The sequence below is a fragment of the Bicyclus anynana genome, chromosome 5 (genome assembly GCF_947172395.1).
Source record: "Bicyclus anynana chromosome 5, ilBicAnyn1.1, whole genome shotgun sequence".
Lineage (NCBI taxonomy): Eukaryota > Metazoa > Arthropoda > Insecta > Lepidoptera > Nymphalidae > Bicyclus > Bicyclus anynana.
Genome location: NC_069087.1, coordinates 3,234,174 through 3,260,004, shown reverse-complemented (window position 1 = coordinate 3,260,004; position 25,831 = coordinate 3,234,174). Strand labels below are relative to the sequence as shown.

The window sequence follows — 25,831 nt, the reverse complement described above, 5'->3', positions numbered from 1 at the left end:
GTAACACAAAAGACAACAGACTTGAAACTTATCATTCCATAGAACGATGGTCGTCTCAAATAAGCCTTCCTTATTGTAACGTGTGATTTATCATAATCAGCCTATTTTTAATGATCCACTTCAGAACCAGGCTTCTCTCCCTATAGCAGGGATGGCCAACAGGTCGATCGCGATCGACCGGTCGATCGCGACTGTTAGTCCAGTAGATCGTTGCAAGGCAAAAAATATAAATACGTAGACCAGACTGCACAACGTAATCACCAACTCCTTCACGAATTATCTTGTATAATTTTTATAAAAATTATAATATATGATAGTTGACATAGAGAAGAAAAAATTTCAACAACTTGTAAATATCAAGGTTCATTTATGAAAAAACGTCTACCTACCTACAACTTAATTTTTGAGAAGTAAACGACAGAAATTAGAGCAGTAGTAGAAGTCTTCGAAATTCGCTTTAGCGATTTGAGAAGTTGGTTCAATTCATCGGTTTAATGATTCCATTGATCAAAGTGATATCTATGAATTGGCTACAAAAGACGCAATAAGTACTCACATTATGTAATTGGTAGATCGTACAGGGTTTCAATAGTAAACAGGAGATCTTGGGTCTAATCAAGTTGGCCACCCCTGCCCTATAGCATACGTATATACATATAGAGCTAAAATCTCGATGCGGTTTGGTAGATGATAAGTTTTGATGTTAATAAAATATAAATAATATTTAGACAAATGAGATTTGTGGGCCTAATGTGAGAATTATCACATACTAACAAGTTTGTTAGGCGTAGGATGAAAACTTACACCCATTTCGGTTTCTACACGACATCGTACTGAAACGCTAAATCGCTTGGTGGTGCGTATCACTGATGTCAATGATAAGTACCGGCACCGACTATGCGGCGGCGATGTAGCACCATTAATTTCCCAACCTTGGATTGCAACTCTTGGGAAAAAGTACTTAGTCTAATTTTTATAGCTCGACGCAAGACTCAAGAAAGTATGCAGTACCAACCACAGTAAGAACAATTAGTATACAATATTGCTACACAAATAATATGTAAGATTGATGACAAAAGGTTATTTGTAAAAGTAGGAGAATCCTTTTAGTCTAACTTGTTGTAAAGTAACCTTCTAATTTGGATATCCATTAGAAATATTTACCTACGAAAACAGTGCGATAGTGCAATTCGTCATCTTTCTTCTTCAGGTTTATAGAAAACCATAATTTTAAGAATATTAATTAATTTGTATGTCATAACACAACCCTACTTAAGAACGTGCTCATGCAGTTGCAGACATGAACAAGATTGCGTATGAATACATCTGAATAATTACTCCAAAACACACTATGAATAAATTAAATTTACCCATAAATTCAATACTACTCGAAGTACATAAAAATATTGAATGTAATATAAATTAAGCTACTATGTCAACGTTTAATTTTTCATCGCAACTCAATTTAAACTGGTGCATTTCATTTTCGGCCCCGCTTTTTTGTATCAGACGATCAGTTTTTATTCTTTGCGAAATCGAAACCCAATTAAGGTAACCCGATTTAATTTATTCGTCATACTTCAAACCTCATCTCCTTCCATATATCTCCGGCTATTTTTGACTTGGAATTTTCACACAGCTGTAAGAGATTGAAGATGTGAAAAAAAATACCTGCACGCCTGAGAATAAAGCGTTGACAGACGCTGGGGAACAAAAAAAAACATAGATCTTCAATTCTTTTAGAGGTACGGGTAAGTTTAGATTAGAGGTACCCAAAAAATAACAAACTACCAACATTATCAGTGTTAGAATAGCCAATAGAATACAAGGCCAGGTCAAATCTTCGTTATAGGACAGGTGATTTGGAACTTAGACCCACCACGTTGAAACAAGCAATATACATGTTTTTATATATATATCAAATACCCTGGGGTCGAATTATTTACGTAACTCAACTGTAAACAGTAGCGTCAAACCATCACGAGCGGGCATCGAACTTAGTCGAGGAAATAAACTATTCCCGAAGCGGGCAAGCACAACAATTTACGTTCCACTCGCAATAACTGCTTTTGTGGCAATCATAAGCAAAACGAGACTGTCGGCCAAACGTAGATATTGCAATATAAACGTACAAATGCAGATAGTAATTGCAAAATTGTATAGATTGTTTGACAAAAATTTCCATTAACCACGAAGATACCAAAGAAATGCACTAAGCCCTCATTGGAACGAGAGTTTTTCTAACAGACGTTCAAAAAATGTTCAAATACAACAAATGCATTCCTAAGTATATTATGTTCAACGCTTTTCGAGCAGTGTTGCATTTTCAATTTTAGGCGTTGGAATAGACCTTCATTCGATATTTGAACGCTTTTTTAATTTTCATTAAAAAGCTCTCGTGCGAATGTGGGGTAAAATGTTAAAACAAACATAAATTCGCGCAAAAAATTCAAACGTCACAGCGAGATCATCAAATTGAGATCAACTAACGTAAATCAGCCATGATTTAACTAAGCCTTAATTGATGGAAAACCATGTTTTTATAGTGATATGACGAAACAAGCATCTGATGTTATTGGGAATCGCCTATAACAAAACAAACACTTCTTAGGATATGCTAGGAACTCGTTATTGCCTGGTGGCCTTCGAACTAGGGAATAGTAGTTAAATCTCATGTACCTGGTACCGTCAACCATACCTTCCGGAGTAGAACATGGTAATGGCGGCACTTTCCGAGAAGAGTTCTGGCTCAAAGAGCTCTAATATAACTAATAATGAGCTGCAATTTAAAAAGTTACTGGTAACGCAAAATATAGTTCAACACCAGAATCAGATATATTTACATACCAGCGCTCTAGTCGTATGCAGTGAAATGAAAAAACTTCGGAGCAAAAACCTGTTGAAAGTTTGAAAAAACCAAAAGCCCCATATCAAACAATACCACGCAACAACGAAGCAATACCTAAAAGCTGTTCCGTAAACATGCCTTGAGCCTAGAAGCTATTTATAAAAACTTTATGCTATTTTATGGCCACATAAAATGCCCACATCAAAGCTAAAAAGTACAGCAGACGATATTACCAACTACTGTAACTTTATTGTTATAAACAAATGAATTAACTTTATTAGCAGGTTTTGCAATTATTTTTTATATTACCTACTTGATGTACATGTTAATTGCGGATCGGCAAACTTCACATACGAAGAGAATTAAGAAAATTCTCAGGTATGCTTATTATATGGTATACATACAATGTTTTACCTTCACCGTTTGAGACACATTTAAGGTGTATGCCCCGGACTGGGTTCGAACCTACGCCATCCAAATCGAAGGAACAGATCACGTCCACTGGGCCAGCTTGGTGGACTATTAGCTCATGCTCAATAGTGAACCGAATATGGGTTGCTAATGATGATAATTGTGCTGATTTTGGATTTCAAATATACGAAATGGTAGATTTGAAAAATTGATCCGATAAGAGAGACTGTCTTATCCATACAAAATAAATGTTAAAGCATTCAATATTAAATGTGATACGATTATATAAACTCTCGAACTCATGAGTAATCATTGGGACATAATTTTTCTCCTTAACCTTATTCTCACAATATAAAAATAAAGCCATTTCCGTATCAATATGGGTATATGAAAAAAAATTCGAAATCTCATATCAATAAGAAATAATGAGGCGCCTTTAAATGAGCCACGGGCACACCGGAGATACGCTACTGAATACAAAATAAGTTTCAAAACTGGTACTGATAGAGTAAAAAGTAAATGCAATCGAAAATAATTTTTAATTTAATGGCCTACTCATACATATAAAACATCACATCAATTCCAAACAAGTACTTGAAAAAATGAAAATTCAGATGATGATGATGATTATCAAGTAAATTAAAATGATTAAGATATTTGAATGACAACTAAGGAAATTAAAAGTACAGGTAGATACTACATACATAGAATTATTACTAACGTTAAAATTCATTTTCCTAAACCAACTCCGGGATCTCATTAGAGTGGATATTGGCCATTTACACAGCTGTGTACTCCACTATGTCATAGAGTTAAAGTGAATAACAAAATCTAGCATTGCGAAAAACAAAAATGTGACTGACACAACAAAGCAGTGGGAACGATGTTAAGTTCCATGAAACCGCGGATTGAGCAAGAGTTTTGAACAAATTGCTTCTGCTAATTTCAGAGAACAAAGCGGGTGTTGTTACTCGTTGCCTCAGCGTATTGCGGTAAACAGACTGTCAGCTATTTAATCTTATTATAGCAAATAAACAAAGTATGAATCAATTTGATATGAGTATATTATAATATAAAGGTAGGAAAGATCATCTTTCGTTTGTCAGAAATATAAAGAATACAGATCACTTGTAATATCTGGGCGACCGATCTCCGATCGATGTTTTTAACAACAAAGAAAAAAGGTACCTGTAGAGTCATACCGTAGAGTTAAAGGTAACAATATAGTAACACAGCAAGAAAGATATTTAAAGACGTACCTCAAATAAGAACCAGATGAAATATACCATAATAAAAAGTCTCATAAATCTTCACAACAAATAAGGCTTAATTGGATCAAAATTTAAAATGATTCAATAACAAAACCGATGTAATACTGGATTCAGAACCCGTGTAAAAATCAATTTAAATGGAATGTCGCCTGAGTAGGATAAATTACAATATTGGTAGACAAACTCGATATCTGCCCCCAAAAACTGGTGTATGTTAAAACCACGAATCCTTGAAATCGATCTGACCACATCGTTGGTAACAACCTACTTACTTTAATGATATCACGTATTATTTTCGTTTTGACATATCGAAAGCATTTTCAATCATGTAGGTACGAAGATATACAATATCCTCCAATATTAAAAAATAATGATATTTTCCAAATCATTAAGGATCGGTTGTAGTAGTTAGAAAAGTTAATTGTAACGTGCGTGAGATTGAACAAAAATGTTTTCTTTAAATAAAGACTTCTACATTGAGCCAATGCTGAAATGCATATGATGACGAAATTACCAATATAGTTACTACTGAATAGTAACGTAAATATAACTAACTATTATAAATTGCTATTCATATTGTAATCATAAAAATTAAACACAGACTAAAATGAAACTTATCTAATGAACTGTCAGGTTTTTAGTTACATAATCTGAACGTATGATCTCGATTATTTGATGGTATTTGTATGGGAAATCATCTTAGATGTTTGTGGTGAGCATCGCATTGTCTATCGAATCTAATATGTTATGACTGCGGCCGATAGCGTGGGCACCATGTGGGCACATTCCAATGCAGCCATGGATGGTGGATTAGAAATCGAAAGTAGGCAACGACCAGCCGCGTTAACACTCGCTTCGTTCATTATAATTTAATATCAGAAACAGTACAAAGATGCAACAACGGTTTAGTTTCTCGTAAATTCAGAATATCTGATAAGACAATTTAGGGCATATACAGCGACTTATTCAAATAATCATCTGATAACTTAATCTATACTAATATAGTTTAGAGATAGTTTGTGGTATTGTAGGGGTCATGGTATTGTTTGAGGTATTGAAAATTCTTTTGCCACTAGAAAGCGATGTTATTTGTGAGTGTTATAGGCCATACCAATATTCTGATGGGAACGGGAACTACGCGAAATCGCGGGGCGTCGGCTAGTTAGAAATATTTTTAATTGTACTCCTTGATGTACCTCTGGCATACTGGGAATTGAGAATTTCTACACAATTTTCAAACGTACTGCGTTTCATTTTATTATCATCATTTAAAAAATAACATCAAAAATATGCAGTGTCTAAAAAATCTAAGCAACAATACATATTTTAAGGTCGATGACACTTTCGGTAAAAATCGTTTAATGTACTCTCCCGTCGTTTATATATTCAACGAGCCTCTAAATTGTATTGATGGACCAATTCAGGACCACAATGCGTTTACGATCCACAGTGATATCATCAGGACGCCCTTGTGATATCAGAGATATCAATTGAGGGACGCATTAACTGATAGCATTCATATCAAATGGGCAGTATTAGAATTTATGAAGTAGGATCATTATTATTTTGTGTTATTTTTTACACAAAACTTATATTCAGAATTGTTATGTAGGTAAAACATAAAAAAAATGCTTTACTAACAAATAAATTAAAAACCTTAAGAACTCGTTCTTCATATTCGTGTTCTTTAAATTTAATTAGGTACATCTTTCTACTTTCTCTAACATCATTTTTTCGAAAGGATTACAAAAGGTATCAAATCTTTATAATTTTTATTGTTCGTGGACGATTGTTACTTCATTACTCCTAAAATATTATGCAACGCTGGCTATCTTAAGTCACAAAGGTAATGAAAAGTAGACAATTTATTTCTTATGCATTAACTTAAAGCTACACATATTTATTAGCTTAATGTCGTACTTAATCGGATTCAGATTCGTTTTTACAGGCTTTTATTTTACTCGCTCGCTATATGTTGTTGACAACACTCGTAATATAAGTTAAATTATCGATCTGTCTCATATTTGGTATTTGGACATTTTCACTGACAATGCAATCATATACCATAGAACTAGTTTGATGATGATGAAGTCTGAATGCGGTCTTTAGAAGCTTAAAGCTAATACCACAAACTCATCGAATTTGACTTGGGAAACATTAAGGTACCTACTACATGTTATCTATACTAATGTTATAAAGATGAAGAGTTTGTTTGTTTGCTTGAACGCGCTAATCTCAGGAACTACTAGTCCAATTTAAAAAATTCTTTCAGTTAGATAGCTCATTTATCGAGGAACCCCGATTCCCGAACGGGAACCACGCGGGTGAAACCTCTCGGCGTCAGCTGGAATTATATAAAACCTTGTTTCTAAAGAATATTTTTAAATATCAATTTATTTGATGCCGTTATAAATTGCGCTCGTACATATTCAGCATCTTGAGAAACTGGAATATTGAACAGAATACTGCAGTTGATCGAATCATGCTCTGACCTACTTATTTGACATATTAATTGGGTACACTTTTCTTCTGATGCAGAATGCCAACAAAAAGGTCAATTGCGCGGTTAATTAATTCAATTAAGAAATTATTCCGTGAATTGTTATTGTACACAGTGACACATGAAACGACTTTTGTTTTATAGAGATTTTGTTTGTTCACGTCTACTTCTAGACCCTGACTATGTATAGAGAATCATGATACTTAACAACAGCAACGCATTGAAACGCATTTGTACGAAACGGACGAAGTTATTCTTCATTACAATAGAGAGTTGTAATACCAACGTTTCATACATTGTTTAATTTCATACAATAAAACTTTTAACCTTCTTGAACAAAAGAAGTTGAACTGTTTTAGATACAAGAATATTTCAAATATAATTTAATTGACACCAAAATTATTGTTGGTCATAAACATTTATAGAGTTATAACTAATAAATTAAGGGAAGGCTTGAGCTAGGAGTGCATACGACAGTAAGATTAAGATCAAACTCCAGATCCCTAAGATTTGGTCCGGGCTCTTAACCATCGAGCTATCGCTTCATTTATAATATCAGTTGGGATTATTTATGGTATTGCACGTGCAGCTGGTATATCAAGTAGGTACTCGTATCTATTATGCATGCTTTATCAAACCACAGTGCCAAGGCAACTATAGTACGTAAATGCCTATGAGTAATTGAATTCCAAGTAGAAATCGTCAACATTGCAAAACATTAGAAAAAATATTAAATACATTAAGTATATTAAAATACATGAAAAATTAAAAAGTTAATTAATTATTATGTGATTTGGTTGGGGTTTAACATCAATAATCATAAAGGCTTCTAAATGAAAATTTATTATTTTAAACACAATAATTTTTAATACAATAATCGAGTAAGTAGGTAGTTGCCTGGCTTCCAAACTAGCTGTCACTGTATCTCAGAAGTCATTCCCATTAATGTCACCTAATAAAATAAACTAAATAACTAAAACTTAAAATTTACTGTAGCAGACAAAATCAAGAAAATTAAATTTGAAAAACAAAACCAAACATTAATGAAAATTTTCTAGTTTTTAATTAAACAGATATAGGTACAGTTAGATTACCAACTACAAGTATGTTAAACCAAGCGATCCCGGACGCTATAGATAAATGAAGCGATATATCATAATAGCACAAGTGAACATAATCTCCAAATAATAGGTACAAGTTATGATATGCATAATGCAGTTGCAATAAAATAGGTACACATTGCAAAGCTAAACATGCTATCTGTAACTGGCGACCAATGAGGAACAGAGATAAACCACGAGCTCAATTATCGGCTATACCTAATAACACAGCCATAATATCCCTCTCGATGTGCATCCTGTTACAAATTTGTTTTTAAATTGATCTACTATAGTAGTAATAGATGAAGCAAAATCAAAGTTACATCTTTTTTGACTTTGGAAATAAGAATGTACAGACAAGAGAGTTATTAAGTGAAACCGAAAGAGCGACAAAAACGCAGAAACCTGTTCTTTAAGCAAGTTAAGAGAGATTTTGCCGGTAAATCTCTCTAATAAATGGTAATAAAATCGAAGCCCGTAAACGTATTCCAACAAATTTATCAATGAAGCAGATCAAACAGAATACCTACTTGAGTGCATTATCAAGTCAAGGTCATATAGATATCCTTGCGTCGTCCTACATCTCGTTGTCGCCTCTCTAGTGTTACTGATATTAGGACCAGCCGCTCTAGCCATGTTACATAACGATTCTGTTTCTAGAATCGCTAACGCTTTGAAAATTAAAATGTATAGGTATGACATATCCGATTAAAACAATCGCAGGATGATCACGTGACCTATCAATAATGTTAAAAGTGCTTTTTTTAATTTTAGAAGCGTTAGCCATTTTAGAAAGAGAATATGTAGCATGGCTAGAGCGGCTGATGCATGCGTGAATGACATTACGCATTGTACGACTTGGATATACGATTTAATACGATACGGGTAACACGATTCCAACATCTGAGACCGTAAGTGCAAACAACTTTCTCAGAAAATCTTGCTAGCTATAATTAGCAATGTTAACTACCTAATTAGTTGGAAAAATAACAAATTAACTCTGCTGGCTCTGAGGTAAATCAATTACATCCCATGGAGTACCAGCATAACTCAAGATGAAATACGTACCTAAGCGGCGAAGTTGTCGGATTATAGTCAAGTAACCTAATCAATCCGATATTCCTAATGATGAGTTTTTTTTCGTCTAGACTTTTTAGACAAATTTATTTCATTTGATTCAATTATTTATAATAGGGCCCAAAAGTGTTGAAATCGATGATCTCGAAACAGAAGTTTTTGATTATAGAAGCGTGGTCTTGAGAAGTTCTTGCAGAAAGCGTAACCTATTAATGACGATATTTTTAATAATTTCTGACAAAAAACAAGGCAAATAACTAAACAATGATGAAGTACGTTCACAAATAATTGAATTAAGATTATAAGTAGTACTTTAGCACATCATTCTACAACCGTGCGTCAGTTCACTAAATCACACTAATATTAACGGCGAAAGTTTGTGTGTAAGTTTGTACCTACATGTTTGTTCCTCCTTTGCGCTGCAGTTACTGAAGCGATTTGGCTGAAAATTGAAATGGAAATAGATTTTACTGTGGATTAATATGCTACTTTCATCCCGGGAAATCCATGGTTCCCGCAGGATTTCTGTAAAACTGAATTCCTGAAGAAATCGCGGGCGTCCGCTTGTACCTCACAAAGCATAATGTAATTAGACGTTAATTAAAAAAAACACAATATATATTCAGTGTTAATCACAAAACAAACCATGACGTCAATTTATTCACAAAACGTTCCATTTTATCGTCGATCTGTACTGATTCTTGACCCGAAGATCCGTTGGGTGTCAATAGATAAATCTGGCCATTTGACCCGAGTTATGCTATGAATATTAAACGTTCACATTCAAAGCTTGCTTTAATTTCTGTTAACTTATTCATGATCACGTTCGTATACATGCTGCAAAGACTTATTAAGATACATTTTGGTAGCTGAGAAATCTAAACTAACTTATAGTATCTTTGTATGAGGACGATATTTATAAACTTGCTGTTTATAAATGTGTTATCACCTATGACGATCAGTACATAAGTCGTGTATATACCCGTACATATTATGTATACAAGCTGACGCCGCGCGGTTTCACCCGCGTGGTTCCCGTCCCTGTAGGAATACGGGAATAATATATAACATAGCCTTCCTCGATAAATAGGCTATCTAACACTGAAAGAATTTTTCAAGAAAACAAACGAACTCTTTAGCTTTATAAATCAGATAGATGTACAATGTACATATACGAGAGACGGACAGTTTTACCATAATATTAAGTAAGTTACAGTGAAATGAATGAATTAAAAGCTACTTGTCAATTATAGATGCAAAACTTTCTAGAATTGTTTTAGTTCATTATCATAATAAATAGAGCGCGAAACGCAGCGAGACAGTTAAATTGTAAAAGTACTACGAGTACATAAATAACGACTTCACTGATTATTTCACTCATTTGAATTACCGAGAGCATATATATTGCGAGCGCGCTACCAGTCTTCATAAGGTATTATAGAAGTAATTGCTCCATAAATTCGAAGACTGTCGTCAGTAATTACAGGCAAATATTATAAATTGCTTCAACGCGGTGACGCTGGCTTGTTTTCTGCGGGCCTATGCGAGTCTAAAGCCTAGTACACACTAGTAGACCATGTTGTGCGACTATTCTTTAGGTCACCTGGAAGTTTTGAAGCACGATCTAAAAAAGGCTGTCTAGCTAGACACACCCTTCATTCTCTCGTTTCGAAACTGATAAGAATTTATCGGTCGCATTCTCTGTGACACCATCCTAGTTTACTCGAGTAAGTTCACATTGTCAAAATGTTTCACAACGTGTAAAATGTGCAAACATGTACGTTGCATGCGGTCTCCCATCCTGCTGGCCTATTCATTATTTTGGTCTTTATTGTCAATCTATTAAAAATAAACATCAAATCAATTGACAAAATGATACTGTGTGATATCCACCATTAAGCACCGAATGACATTTTTACATAAAATCTTATTTTCGTACTTATACGTCAAAGATAGTGAGTTGCTGATCAGCAGATCTTAACTTTTTTGAAATCACAACGTGCCCATGTTGACGGTAAATGGCTTATATATAGAAGTGTGCGTGGACACTGGACAACCCAAGACACGTCTCAAAGACGATAATCGAGAAACATATCTTATCTTTTGTGAACTAGCCGTTAGGATTTCCACATACATACCACAGACTATACCGTACTTACTCGTAGATTGGTCGAATCTCACAGTTAATTGTTTGCTGAGTAGATTTATAATCTCTTTCTTCTCTTCTCTAAAAAATAGACGTTGTTGTGAAAATATTACTGAATGATCGTAATTGGCAGTACAGATATTCCCTCATGTTATATTAACAATGCTTGATTATAAATAAAACCATTACCGTTCAATAGGAACACTGATATGTGGAATGCATAATAATTCTTCCTCCTACGCAAGTAGGTAAGCATACAGCTAATTAGACTAATGTATTAATATTAATTAACATACATATGATAAGCAAAATAAATTAGTGAACAAACACGTTCACACCTAGGCATCTATATAGTTCTTCACTAAAATGCTAACTAAAAGTACAGGTTGAAGTTTAGTTAATACTGAATATCATCAAGTGATCACACACAGTCTAGAGTAGACTCTCTTTCAAGAAATTCTCTGCATTAGCCCAGAGACATGAAGTATAATAAAAATCAAAATCAAAAAATAACATGAAATCTTGCTTCGGAGTGCACATTGAGCAATTCGGTTTCAGTCATCCTCATTAACACCTGATAGTTAATATAAATATATAATCAGGTATAATTATAATATACTTATACGTATATTATAATTATACCTGATAGTTATACCCGTTGAAGTTGCTTTAAGCTCTACATCTTCTCTTTTATAAGTACTCTTAGACACGCCTGACTCCGTAGTGGGTCATTCAAGAAGGGTGATAAAGAGTAAATTGTTGATCAATTTCAAAACGAATGTCTATTGCAATCTTAAATAACCTATGGTTAGACTAAATCGTTGAAAAGCACCTTTGTCTATACTAATATTATAAAGCTGAAAAGTTTGTTTGTATGCTTGCTTGAACGCGCTAATTTCAGGAACTACTGGTCCGAAAATGTTTCAGTGTTAGATAGCCCATTTATCGAAGAAAGCTATAGGCTATATTTTATCTACGGGAACAGAAACCACGCGGTTGAAACCGCGCGGCGTCAGCTAGTCTTAGATATTGAAGTACACATAAACATTGGATCAACAATCCGTAGTGTGCGAGGGCTCCTAAGTTCTAAACACTGCGCAGTGTGTCATAGTTAACGGGAAAACATTTACTCGGATACCTTTTATAGGAACCTGTCGTGTCACACTGCTCCTTAATGATCATCTCGTTAAACATCTTAACTTAGCGTTGCACAAGCCAAGCTTTCGTACGTGCCAATTTAAGCAGCCATAATAGTAGGGGAGCCCGGGATGCTAAATTAGGTAAAGCGTCATTGGAATTAATTAGATTTGGTAGATAAGATGATAGAAAGAATAAATGGTTATCTACTTTTTTCGCTTTCAGCGATAGGAAAAAACTACAGACTTTAAAGACAATTTTTATTACTTCGGCTTATTGAAATCATCAGAAAACATAAGCGATTCAGGAGATTAGATCGTCAAAAATTAGTAAAAAATTAATCGCGCTCGTGTTTCGATAACAGAAATATAAGGGTTTGATTTTGTAACTTTGGAACCCTCCCATTCCATTACGTTACGCTCAAATCGTCAGATTTTCGAAATGCACACTGTTTAGCAATCAACTATCTTATCTTAATCTGACGTGCTGGTTGACTATATTGAAGTTAGTTTTTTTTTGGTTGCCCTAAACGTACCCACCAATATTAAGGGCTCATACTTGGCGGAGATACTGAACAACGTGCAAGGTATACTCCATTGTCCCATGTTCATCTGCCGTGCTCTAGTAACTGCAAAGATCCACCCTTCGGCTCCCCTACTATAATAATAAGTAGCTGAAACACTAGTCTCGACTCTCTAGATCGTTCGGATAGATTTGGTAGATTTTATCTGACATGTCCATTACAAAGCTATACAAACAAAACTTCCGTTACACGGACAAATAATAACATAGTTGCATGTTGCATACAATATCTATTAAAATCTCATGTAGAAACTTAAACAAGTCACACTCTATTCTGTTAATTAGACGCAATTTCTATGACGCTACCTGGACTTAGTGGTATTTTTTTATTTTTCTAATTCAAATCCCCCCGTGGAACGAAAAAAGCCGTGATAGCCCAGTGCATATGACCTCTGCCTCTTAAATATCACGTGTCTCAAACGGTGAAGGAAAACATAGTGAGGAAACCTGCATACCAGAGAATTTTCTTAATTCTCTGCGTGTGTGAAGTCTGCCAATCCGCATTGGGCTAGCGTGGTGGACTATTGGCCTAACCCCTCTCATTCTGAGAGACTAGAGCTCAGCAGTGACCCGAATATGGGTTGATAATGATGAATGGTACCCAATATTAATTCAAGCTAAAACTAAGTCTAAAGAAGCGTTCCTTTTGTTTCAAACTTCAGATATTCATCAAAAATTTTATTTTAAAATCGATGCTTCCAAATTAATGATTCCAAAAAGTCCGATACATCAAAAATAAAAACACGGTTCAACAAAAAATTCAAACAACCGGTTCACGGAACCCGATGAATCATCAACGTAAATGTAAATCGATGTTTTTCATCATATTGTTTTACAAAAACCACCACAAAGGGGCTTTAGCTGCAATCGATACAACCATTTATGGCGTAAGTTGGCTTCTTTTTGTATCGTGAATGCACAAAAACGTGGACATTGGTGATGGTGACGTGACAGATTATTTATCGAAATGAGCTTCTCAAACTGTATGCAAAAAAGTACCAACTGTAGTCATTAGTAGTCATTCGATTAAAACTTGATAATTAGGTAATATGCTAAATGGACCGAAGACATCAAGCGGGTTACAGGGAGCCGCTGGATGTCGCCCAAGACCGTTATGTTTGGCAGTCCATGCAAGAGACCTATGTCCAGCAGTGGACGTCCATCGGCTGATAATGATAATGATGATGAGGTAAATATTGCATCCACATCACCATCAGTAACCACCGGAGGTAAAGCTTTCAAAAAAGTCCAAATAAACACTAATTAAAAATAAACTTTCGAGAGGCATACTTTTGACTCCAAATGTTGGATGTAATAGTAATAACCCGGCCAAGTTAGTTCTATTAACTCCCAAGCTCACACATCTAATCTATCTATTTTAGTCGAAAATTACATAAATGGACTTGAGATATTACACTATTGCCATAACGCAAGAAAAAGCGCAATCCTTGGAGTACCTAAATCTAACCTCCTTACATACGAAGTACCTATCTATAAGTACTAAGAACAAACTTGCACTTAAAGGATTATGAACAAAACATTCCAGGAAATCCTTAGTGTTATAAAGCAATCCATTTTTGTCACATGTAATAAGTAAGCTGGCGCCGTTTGGGTCTAATAAAGCCTTGTTATGTTAAATTTTACTGGAGCATTGCACCGGCGCCGTGCAATGGAGGGTAATTAAGGGTCGGTGACCCTTGCAATTCTCATATAAGGAGCTAGAGATTTAAATTTCACTAGTGGCGACGTATCTTGGAGGTACAGTCAGTGTTATTACGGCATGAAATATAATTATACTCAGTAATTTTGAAGCAGAAATGTCTTTATAAATTTAAAGATCTTCAATTATTATTACAGAATTGGCAGCCCAATTACACCAATCATTTTGTATTATTAAAGAGCAATTAAAGTTTTCAAAATTAACAAGTAATTTAATCAAAAACATAAAAGTGCGTTTTTGATTTATTGGCACATTTTCCCCCTTTTCATCAAACAAGGAGTACATCAAGTAACGCTTATCGTGATCTAAAAAGCCTACATTCCAAACACAGCCTGCCCTAGAAGAGGCATGCGCTGGTAAACGCATCGGTATTCAAGTGTCAAGCCAGGTATTGTCCAAAACGAGTCCGCCCTGTTCCCGGCTCGCTTTTTGTTCAGATACGTGAGACTCCGTGGCGCGTCTTAACGAGCATCAAACCAGTTCCCCATTTCTCCGCGTCACGCCAAATCTGGTAGTAAATACTTCAACACTATGTTCATTCTCACGAGTTCTTAACAAACCACCGGTGACCGTAAAGCGCGCTCTGTGAAGATTCGCTCGCGAATAGTTTAATAAAATTACCGGACAAATTAAGTGTCCGTCGCTGGTCATCATTAACTTATAATTACATGCCTACTTTCGCTCGTCCGGTCGGTAATACGCCCAATGGCATAGTAATTGGTTTCGAACAAGAAAAGATTGCGAGGCTGCAAGCGACAATTATTCACATTATAATACCAAAGGTGGTTAACAAAAAAAAAAGAGGATCACGCGAAACTTTCCTTTCACCTTCTTGGAACGTAACCCGCTAATTACAGAGTTCATCGGTCTCGTGTTACGGGCAACCTGATTTAGGAGAGCTCGTGATACCTACCATCTATCGTGGTGCACGTGTTACGTGCATGTAACATGAAACACTTCTAATGTGTACTCATGTAAAATGCAAAAGACGCGTAAAGTATTTTTCACCGCTCTAGCTCAAAAATGGCACTTTGGTCACTCCATAAAAACAGTGAGCAAACGTGATATTTAGTTTGATGAAATGACACATGAAAAGTTGTAAGTAGCATACGAGAGCAAAGTATTTGCTTCTTGAGCCTTTGAATCCCTCACAAAGCTCAGGATTCCAACTTAGAATCCTTCGCTTGCTCGGGAAAACGAATTTTGCTCTCTCGTTGAATAAATAACTATTTTAGTATGCCAATAATCCGCGAACGCCGTACTTAATCATTTCTTTGGCTTTTCAATAAAGGCATTTGAATACAGTATTTTTTTACATGTCTTCATTTTGTATCCAGCGATGAATTCATCATTACGTTGGTACATTGACTTCAGTATAAAGGCGAGGCGTTCCGCAGTTTTTTTATGCTTATTTATCTTTTGTTAAATTACATGAATAATTGAATATGTGCGTACACTTAGAGGCTTTGTTAACTTATCAAGTGATTTACGATCAGATAGCTATCTAGCATTTTAGCCCATTAAAATTACTGCTACTTATATTCCGCCACGTAAAACCGTTAATAGAGATTTACAGCCGGTGAATGACTATAAAACACTTACCCTGGTTTGACTGGTTAAAGCGGAAATCTAGGCAGAGGCTTAATTAACCGCATCCTTACATGTCGCGTCTGCATCCAGCTTTGGTCTGTTAGGCAAACCAACCTCATTTACTTCTAACGACGACGAGATTTTATATTTATTTGCTGAACTTATCAACCTGTCATTAGTGTTTGCTTAGTTAATTTAAACATAAGAACATGCCAGTCAAACATGTCCTAACATTTATATCTATACTACAGCCCTACTTCATGTGTACTGTTTACCAATACACAAATAAAAAATGACGGCATTTCACATCTAATAATAACTATCATTAACTTGTTCTTAAATTAATAAAAACTTAGAACTATTATTAGATATAGTAATTATATTTTAAATAAAAATTTATGAACAATCAATCATCATCATCATCATCATCATCATCATCATCATCATCATCATCATCATCATCACTTGTATCCTTCTACTGCTGGACATAAGCCTATCCTAGAGCGCGCCAGCACACACAATGCTCCGCCTTCCTCATCCAGCCGCTACCTTCTTGATGTCGTCGGACCATCTGGCTGGAGGGTGTCCTACACTGCGCTTGCTGGTACGTGATCTCTACTCCAGAACACGTCTGCCCCAACGGCCATAATTTCTGCGTCACTTTGCTAATCCTTTGCAATGTTAATAGATCAACAGCTGCACAATGTACATTGATAGCATTTTCATCATCATTATCAAACCATATTCGGCTCACTGCTGAGCTCCAGTCTCCTCTCAGAATGAGAGGGGTTAGGCCAATAGTCCACCACGCTTGCCCAATGCGGATTGGCAGACTTCACACACGCAGAAAATTAAGAAAATTCTCTGGTATGCAGGTTTCCTCACGATGTTTTCCCTTCACCGTTTGTGACACGTGATATTTAATTTCATAAAATGTACACAACTGAAAAATTGGAGGTGCATGCCCCAGACCGGATTCGAATCTACACCTCCGGAATCGGAGGCAGAGGTCATCTACGGGACTATCACGGTTACAGCATAGAATTTTAATTATCTTAAATAGGCTGTTAATATATAAATACACTATGATTAAAATAAATAAGCTATGAAATGACATGCGTTTTCTACCTTCATTTCTAATTTGTTTGATAATAAACAGTGCCCTTCAAAGAGGGGTTTATAAATTATACGCCGACTGCAAATCTATGCAACGTTTAATTGCATGGGATACTGATATTTTACAAGGATTGCATTATTATGAAATATTGACATTTCATTGTTTATAGGTCACAAATTTCGCAATGCAAGAAATAGCTATGGTTAGTTAATTTCCACAAACTTAATCCAGTTGTTTCGTAAACACCTACTTCGTTGCGCCTCTCTCAATTAGGGAGAGGAGATTATGTATCCATCGTCCTAACAAGGCATAAGCTGTTTACCTCGACAAGCTTTAGTGTTAGAATAATTCCTATAGAAGAAGTTTTGACGGCCTCCGTGGCGAAGTTGTATGCGAGGTGCATTTACAAGACGGAGGTCCTGTGTTCGATTCCTGGCTTGGCCGAATGAGGTTTTCTTAATTGGTCCAGGTCTGGCTGGTGGGAGGCTTCGGCCGTGGCTAGTTACCACCCTACCCTTTAAGATAATAGAAATAATATCAATGTGCAGCTGTTTTTCTAATAACGCATTAAACGGAATAGGAGGCCGACCATTTTTTATGCATTGTTGGGCCGAGATTTGATGAATGAAATGTGTGTAAACATTAAATTACACAAATTAGAGTAATTTTATCATCATCATCATCATTATCAACCGATATTCGGCTCACTGCTGAGCTCGAGTCTCCTCTCAGAATGAGAGAGGTTAGGCCAATAGTCTACCACGCTGGCCCAATGCGGATTGGCAGACTTCGCACACACAGAGAATTAAGAAAATTCACTGGTGTGCAGGTTTCCTCACGATGTTTTACCTTCACCGGTTGAGACACGTGATATTTAATTTCTTAGAGTAATTAATTAAATGATAATAAAGTTTTAGAATGGTTTCCTTTCAGTTTGATTGACAGTTGCATAATCAAGATATGGCTCAGACAACCTTCTGTTGGACTTGTATCCCACTCAAATTCAGCAACAAAATTGTCTGTAGTTTTTTGAGGGGAACGAGGTAAACTCATATTTAACACATCGAAAATATTTAACACCAATAAATCCTGTATCCTTACAACTATAAATTTAATTTAATCGTAATCCGTATTACGTAACAATATGCCACAACTAACATTAAGTTGTGTATAAATTTCCTCTTTTGAGCGCCTCATTTTTCATGCGCTAGTAACACATCATCATCATCATCATATCAGCCGATGGACGTCCACTGCAGGACATAGGCCTTTTGTAGGGACTTCTAAACATCACGATACTGAGCCACCTGCATCCAGCGAATCCCTGCGACTCGCTTGATGTCATCAGTCCACCTGGTGGGGGGTCGGCCAACACTGCGCTTACTAGTGCGGGGTCGCCATTCCAGCACTTTGGGACCCCAACACTAGTAACACATCTAGTAATTAATATCATTGTATGTATACCCGTATATAGCATATACTCGTAGGTATGCACATAATGAATAATCGACCTTTGTCATTCTTGTTGGACACGATAACGCATTTAATCCTCGGCAACTTGCAATAGATTGCTGGGGCAATAATTATCTGGATTCTTGATCCCAGTAGTTAGAGAAAATTGTCTAGACAATTAATTTATTGATTTGGAGATATTTACATATTAAGCATGGTGATATATTTATGTAAAAACAACGGACCATTGTACTGTTACTGGTTTAAATCCTACTAATATTATAAACGCGAAAGTTTGTATGGATGTTTGGATGTTTGTTTGAACGTTTGTTTGGATATTTGTTACTCTTTAACGCCTCTACTACTGAAGCGATTTGTCTGAAATTTGAAAAGGAAGTAGACCTGATGATCTTTGACGCCTCGGCTACTGAACCGAATCACCTGAAATTTGAAGTAGGGATACATTATCTGGATTACCACATTTTCCCGCGGGATTTGTGAAAAACTGAATTCCACGCGAAGACGCGGGCGTCCGGTGGTCTAATTAATATCATATAAGTATTTTAATAATTATTATTTTTATGGAAAACGACACTTTTACAGTTTACATAAACTCATATTATTTTAATGTCGCCATCTACATATTACTTATTACTTTAAGAGATAATCGCGGACATCCTATGTACTTTTTAAACTCAATTTAAGTACCTAAATAGTTGATTTCAGAGATCAGGACCTACAGTTCCAATTGTTTGTCAAAATGACGAAAATATATTCTATTAGGTATACATTTTGTACCAATGTGGCACGTAAATTTTGTATCTTCACTTCTAGTTCCATGCACAACATTTGCTGAGAAGCATAGCTTAAACACTTATTTTTCTCATACTTCTAGTTAGGTAGGCATGCATGCAAATGCATACCCTTGCCAATTACTCGTTGCACGCCAACGCCAATGACTAACGTTGACTTTCGATTATTTACACTGTAGTCGCATTTATCTTTCGTACAATCTTTACGCTTAGTTGCAGAGTAAGGGGAAGAATGAACGTAAAAACATAAAAAATACATTATTTTATATTTATACATAAAATAAATACTAAGCATTGTAAAACGATTTACGGTTAAATTATTAATTAAATGCAAATTTTAAGCATGAGAAATTAATTTTAACAAAGGTTTTTAAGTAAGTAAGTTAGTGTTATAAACTCCACGAAATTAATATTAAATGGAAATCCTCATGTTTTGATGGTTAATTTATTTAAGCAAACATCACTAATAATATTGCCGTATAGTCGTAACTCATGTAGGTACTAACTACTAACATTATAAATCCAATCTTGAAGATACATATTTTAAACTCAAAAATAAACACGGCCTACGTCGGCCAGATCTTCGCTCGATCGAGACAAATTAAAGCTTGTTTTTGATTAGCGCCGCGGATAAGCCATCACTCAGGATTCAGGACTCTTCTGGCTATCCGGCTATGAAAAGCTTTGCAGCCGTGAAAATTATCAAATAAATATTTCATTTCACGTTACTCATATCAGTCGCAAGTGTCAATAAACGCCCACAAACTTATTATCTAGAGTGGCTTTGATAACACCAGTGGAAAACAGGGCTTACAATGCCGCAGAATCTGATAGGATTCGTTGGTAATAACTTTCTAGAAAGCTAACTTATTGGCCGCTATAAGCACTCGGTGCAACAGCTCGTTCCTGGTCATTTCATTTACACTTCATTGTCATTACAGGTCATAATTAAATACACAATTATAACAACGAGTGAGACAAAGGAAAGGTAGTCACAAATTCCCCTAACGTTTAAATAAACTCGCATAGAACACACAAAACAATGCAATGAACTTCGTTAGTGGTAGAGGAAAAACATGGGTTGAAAATTTATGAAGATATACTTAAAGATTCTTAAAGACTAGAATTTATCTTTGGCATGGACTTCAAAGCACAACGGTCTCGAGCCGCTAGCATGCTTACTTAACAACAACTAATGTTTTGAACCTTTGCTTTAGCCGCATCTCTAAAAAAGAGAATGCTCGAGTTATCTTGAGACGTAGCCAAAAACTAGCAAGTACTTCCGACCCTTTAAACATCATCAGATCAACTCCATGTTTTTTTCATTGAAGATACACAAGAATACCATAGTCCAATCGATTTTCAAGAAGTGGTTCCATTTTACCTTAATGGTACCTATATATGATACTTTGTAACAGGATTAATTGCACAAAAGCTCGTACCAACTAAATAAATAAAAAAGATCGTGCCCTATACTATGATGGGGGTAACCAAAGCGCTTGATCCATATAGTTGGAATGTCAAGTAACACAAGGGTGAAAACCAACGCATTGTACTGCCCATTGTACAAAGCAGAGTAGGCACAATACGCATGCCGGTTAAGGATTATTTAAATACAGAAACATCTGCATCTTGAGTGACTGCTCGCTCTAAAGAAAGACAATGTACAGTCGAAAGTGCACGCATGATTCACATTCCACTTATGGTACCTAGTTACCTACGACCTACGGTGGGATTACGTTACGCAATTTGTTATTAGAGGAAACGATGCCTATTAGATTAACCTTTGTTTAGACATTATAAGAAAGAATGAATGATAAGTTGATATAGTTTTTCTACTTTTGGAAATCTATTTGTCTGTAGACAAACAAGGTGTAAAGACAAGAGTTTGACTGTTGTCATACACCTCGTTGGTGTGTTAAAACGGAAGGAACGAACGAAACGAACGTTCGACAACGCGTGGTAATGCGATAATAAAATCTAGCCTATTTTACTCCCTGATAAAGCAGTCTAACATTTTTAAAACCAACAACCCAATCTCAGTTTAGGTACTAAATGATAAGAAAATCTTGTTTCGATAGTCAATCTTCTTATAGAGAGTCTTGAATTACCTTGTCACAATAATTTAAATGGACGACAAGAGCATGTAAGAGGTGTCAAAGAGGCGATCGTACAAATCACAAGCAATTGAAGTACGTGAATATTTACTGCAATTAGAAAATAATACTCATTAACTAAACCGGCTTCTTAATACTAAATGGTCTAAAACTGTTACAAGGATTAGCATTAACATGCGAATATCGTGTTAGCATTCGAATTACTGTTCACCTTACGTACTGTAGGCAGGTAATGTACACTTGAGAGTATTTATAGAAGATGTAGTGTTTGACGCAATACGGTTTACGTTTCCACTATTTCGGGAAAGCTGTCCGACAATAATGAAATGGACGATGTAGGCTTCCAGTTAATCTTACCATAGTACAAAAACCTATGTTAATTTAAGACTTGACATGAGTTGAAACCAGGTTTAGGGCAGGTTTCACCATCTGCTTATATCTGGCCTTAGATTTGATTATATTATTAACAAGTTTTGTTTTTGTCATTTAACATAAAATAAAGAAATGACATATCTTTTGGTAAGACTATTCCAACATCACCAGAAAGCATTAGTGCTGTCAACTTACTACGCCTAAAAACAAATGGTCTTCCTGAATTAGAAGAGCCATATTATTAAAGGGGCAGGGAATGATATTGCTCGAAAATTAATCAATTTAAGTACAAAAAAAAGACTAAAGAGCAGATGATGATCAAAGAAGAGATGGTTGAGTTTGTGAAAGAAAAGAGAAAGAAGAGAATGTCAAAGGATTACATATTTTGCCGTGTTTTTCAGGCAATCCTTGTTTTTCTTTTACTGTTACACCATACTGTATGTAGGTAATTCTTGATATCTTGCACAAATCTGCAATACAGTTTTATGTATTACGTCAAACATCCTGCCAAATGGCCCAATAGTTAGGCGATTGCGCCGCTATAAATTAAACTTAGGTGCGCTTTTTACCTGTCATGCCCAAGGTGGAACGGTGTTGGTCAGTTTAATAAACCATTTTCAGTTTATTAACCTATTTGTGATTAACAAATTACTATAATATAAAGACCTTAAGTGTTTAAAACCAAAGAACATGGAAAACGCTAAAGCGGTGTTTAAGTAAAAGTACTGTTTTTCTTTCTTCGAAAAATATACTTTTTCGGGACACAAAATAAATTGGAGTGCATCGTCAGTTATCAATTAAAAATTTTACATTCAAATAGAATAGACAAAACATCCTGTCACTAGGTCATCTCTACAATATCAATAAAGCGTTTATTACTAAGATACTAAATAGGTAAAATAAACAAAGTAGGTAAGCCACCTTTGTGATAGCTGATACATCGGTTTAATGCATATCTAAACCGTAATAACTAAGCCATAAGGAAGACTTGTTAAAATAATTGATACAGCTACATGTACAAATATTACCGCTATAGTATGACGCAAGTCAAACGTGGGCGCTGAACTCTGCAATTCTGCATAACATCAAGTAGGTATCCTTAATTCAATGATTGATGACATAAGCTCCAAAAACTCAATGTCAAAACGGTCAAAGAAGTAAATAAGTAATACTTATTACCTACCTATAAATTAAAAGCGAAATTCTAAACCTTGGGTCCCTCGCACACAATAATATTGGCAATAAAATGAGCAAAATGAAAATGCAATATACTTTTCGACAATATGATATTCCTCAAACATCAAAAACACCCCACTTCATTTCGTGACGTCATTGTCTTAGTAAAAATAATTATGCACGTTGAACTAAGGATGTCCGATTTTTGCTTTAAAGTTTAAACCTATCTAAGCAGATGCTTTAACTCACAGTTCTTCTGGAATCCAGTTAAATACAGAGATTATTATTACTAGACCTATTTTCGGTATAGCTTGTAGTGTACAAAATACAAAACTGAAAGGAATAAATAAACAAAATTTGCTTCACGTAATGGCACAGATAACCTATAGACCATCATGGCGGATAGCGTTTAATCAAAAATTAAATTTTTGATTGAACTTTTGGTAGGAATTCATATCTCGAAAAATATAATATATTTTTAAACGAAATATCTAGTAGAAGGATAATAAACAATTTAGACTTCACATAAATATGAGGCATGTCCGACCATCGCAGGCTCTTAGTACATTATACAATCACAATATAAGTTGCAATCGTATATTTAAAAACTAACTGATACCCGCGACTTCGTCCGTGGGAAATTAAGGTTTCCACAAATGGTTTCCAAATAACAACCAAATGCAGTCATTTTGCGTGAAACAGTTCATACCATTAGTACAATCAGTTTCTCACAAATCTCGCAGGAAACATGGCTTCTTTCGGAACAACCTATGGTTTTCCAGGACATAATCTATCTCCATTCCAAATTTCAACTAAATCGGTTCAATAGTCGCGACGTTAAAGAGTAATAAACATCCACACAAACTTTCGCGTATTTAATATTAGTAGGAATAAAATAGGTACCTGACTTGGAAAGAGGTTTACTATGGGTATTTATTACCAATTCTACTAATTAGATTCTTTAATGTTGCTTTAGTACCTATTATCCAATTTTTTTTTTGTTTTTTTGCTCACGTCAATATTTAAGTTTGTTGCCATCCCATCCATTTATTTATTTTAGTAAATTAGACTGTCCTTTTTATATTTTGACCCTGTAATAAAACTCATCTACATACTTTTGAAAAGTGCCTGGGTAAATACTTTATGAATAGGTATTACTACACCAAGTTTAAAAGGTTGATGGATATGATAACGGTAAATCGTATGAGCATACGGCAACTTGATGGCCGGTAGCATACAATACGAGATTGTACAAAAAGTATTTGGTTAAGCTGAGAACGCTTTCAAGGGAAGCTTGTTTGGACCCTTTTTACTTCCCGCGGGGAGGTAACGTTCCCGCTTCCCGCCGAGACGGCCAAGGTGTCTCGTCTCGTAAGACGTAAGTTACTGGCGCGCTTATTCAATGACTAATACTTTCACGTATTTGTAATATAAATAATTATTTACATATCAAATAACATCGAACATGGTTTTAAATGCTCGCGTCCAATACATTTCTTTCCTTGTTAACGACTCAAGACAGTTAGGTGACACAAAACATGATATTTTTTATTATATTTCGCCGGTTGGTAACTTTAGCGTGTTCATAATTCGAATAATATCACTTGAAACTGGGACATTTGATAAAGTCATCGAAACGTGGTATCACAACAGATAAAACAGCTTTATTTACTAACCTGATGGCCCGGCGCAGTCACTCAAAATCCAAGCTGCATTTTAACCTCAAAAAGCACCTTTGGCACGGTCACGAAAACGAAGGTCACGGTTATGTTATCTTGCATAATAGCACTCAACCTTTATACCAGTTATGGATAAAAACAATACACGACCGACGGTTACTGCTAATGCTGTTATCATAAACACACGAATACACAGTTCGTTGCACGTTTATTTTTCAACAAGCGACACGAGTGTCCATTCGAAACTTCATTAGATCGCATATTTCTAGTGTCCGCTTTATAAAACAAGCACCAATAACGACTCGATTTCATAAATAATATACAATTTACGATAAAACATGACACAGCCGTGCACTGCACTCCGTCTGACACGACGAATATGGCGGATGAATTTAAACTACGCTTGCGCCTTGCATGCCTCGCGCTCAGGTAAATATCGCTTGTGCTGCCATCTATGCGAATACTAATTAACTTCTTAACAGGAAAGTCACAGTTGGGTTCGGAACGGCTCAGTTGCGCGAAGATACACTAACCTTATGTTAGATGTCGCTGTTTCAAAGCAAAATTCAATACAGAATGTCATGAATGAATACTGAATACTGATGAATAGCATGACCTCCTGATAAATATGTTGAGCATGACCTAAGAACTAATCACAGGTTGATAGTATTTGCTTTGCAGCTATTGTTAGGAATTCTTAATACACGTGATTTCGTATTCATTA

General features: G+C 35.5%; 1 protein-coding gene across 1 annotated transcript in view; it reads right to left on the bottom strand.

The window, feature by feature from the left end:
* LOC112048448 (rho GTPase-activating protein 23) overlaps positions 1-25,491 on the bottom strand; it is a 472,444-nt gene extending 446,953 nt beyond the window's left edge. The window contains exon 1 of the mRNA XM_052881750.1: positions 25,105-25,491. The gene's annotated coding sequence lies outside the window, so the exon portion shown is untranslated. The remainder of the gene's footprint in view (positions 1-25,104) is intronic.
* Between the last annotated feature and the right edge of the window lie 340 nt (positions 25,492-25,831).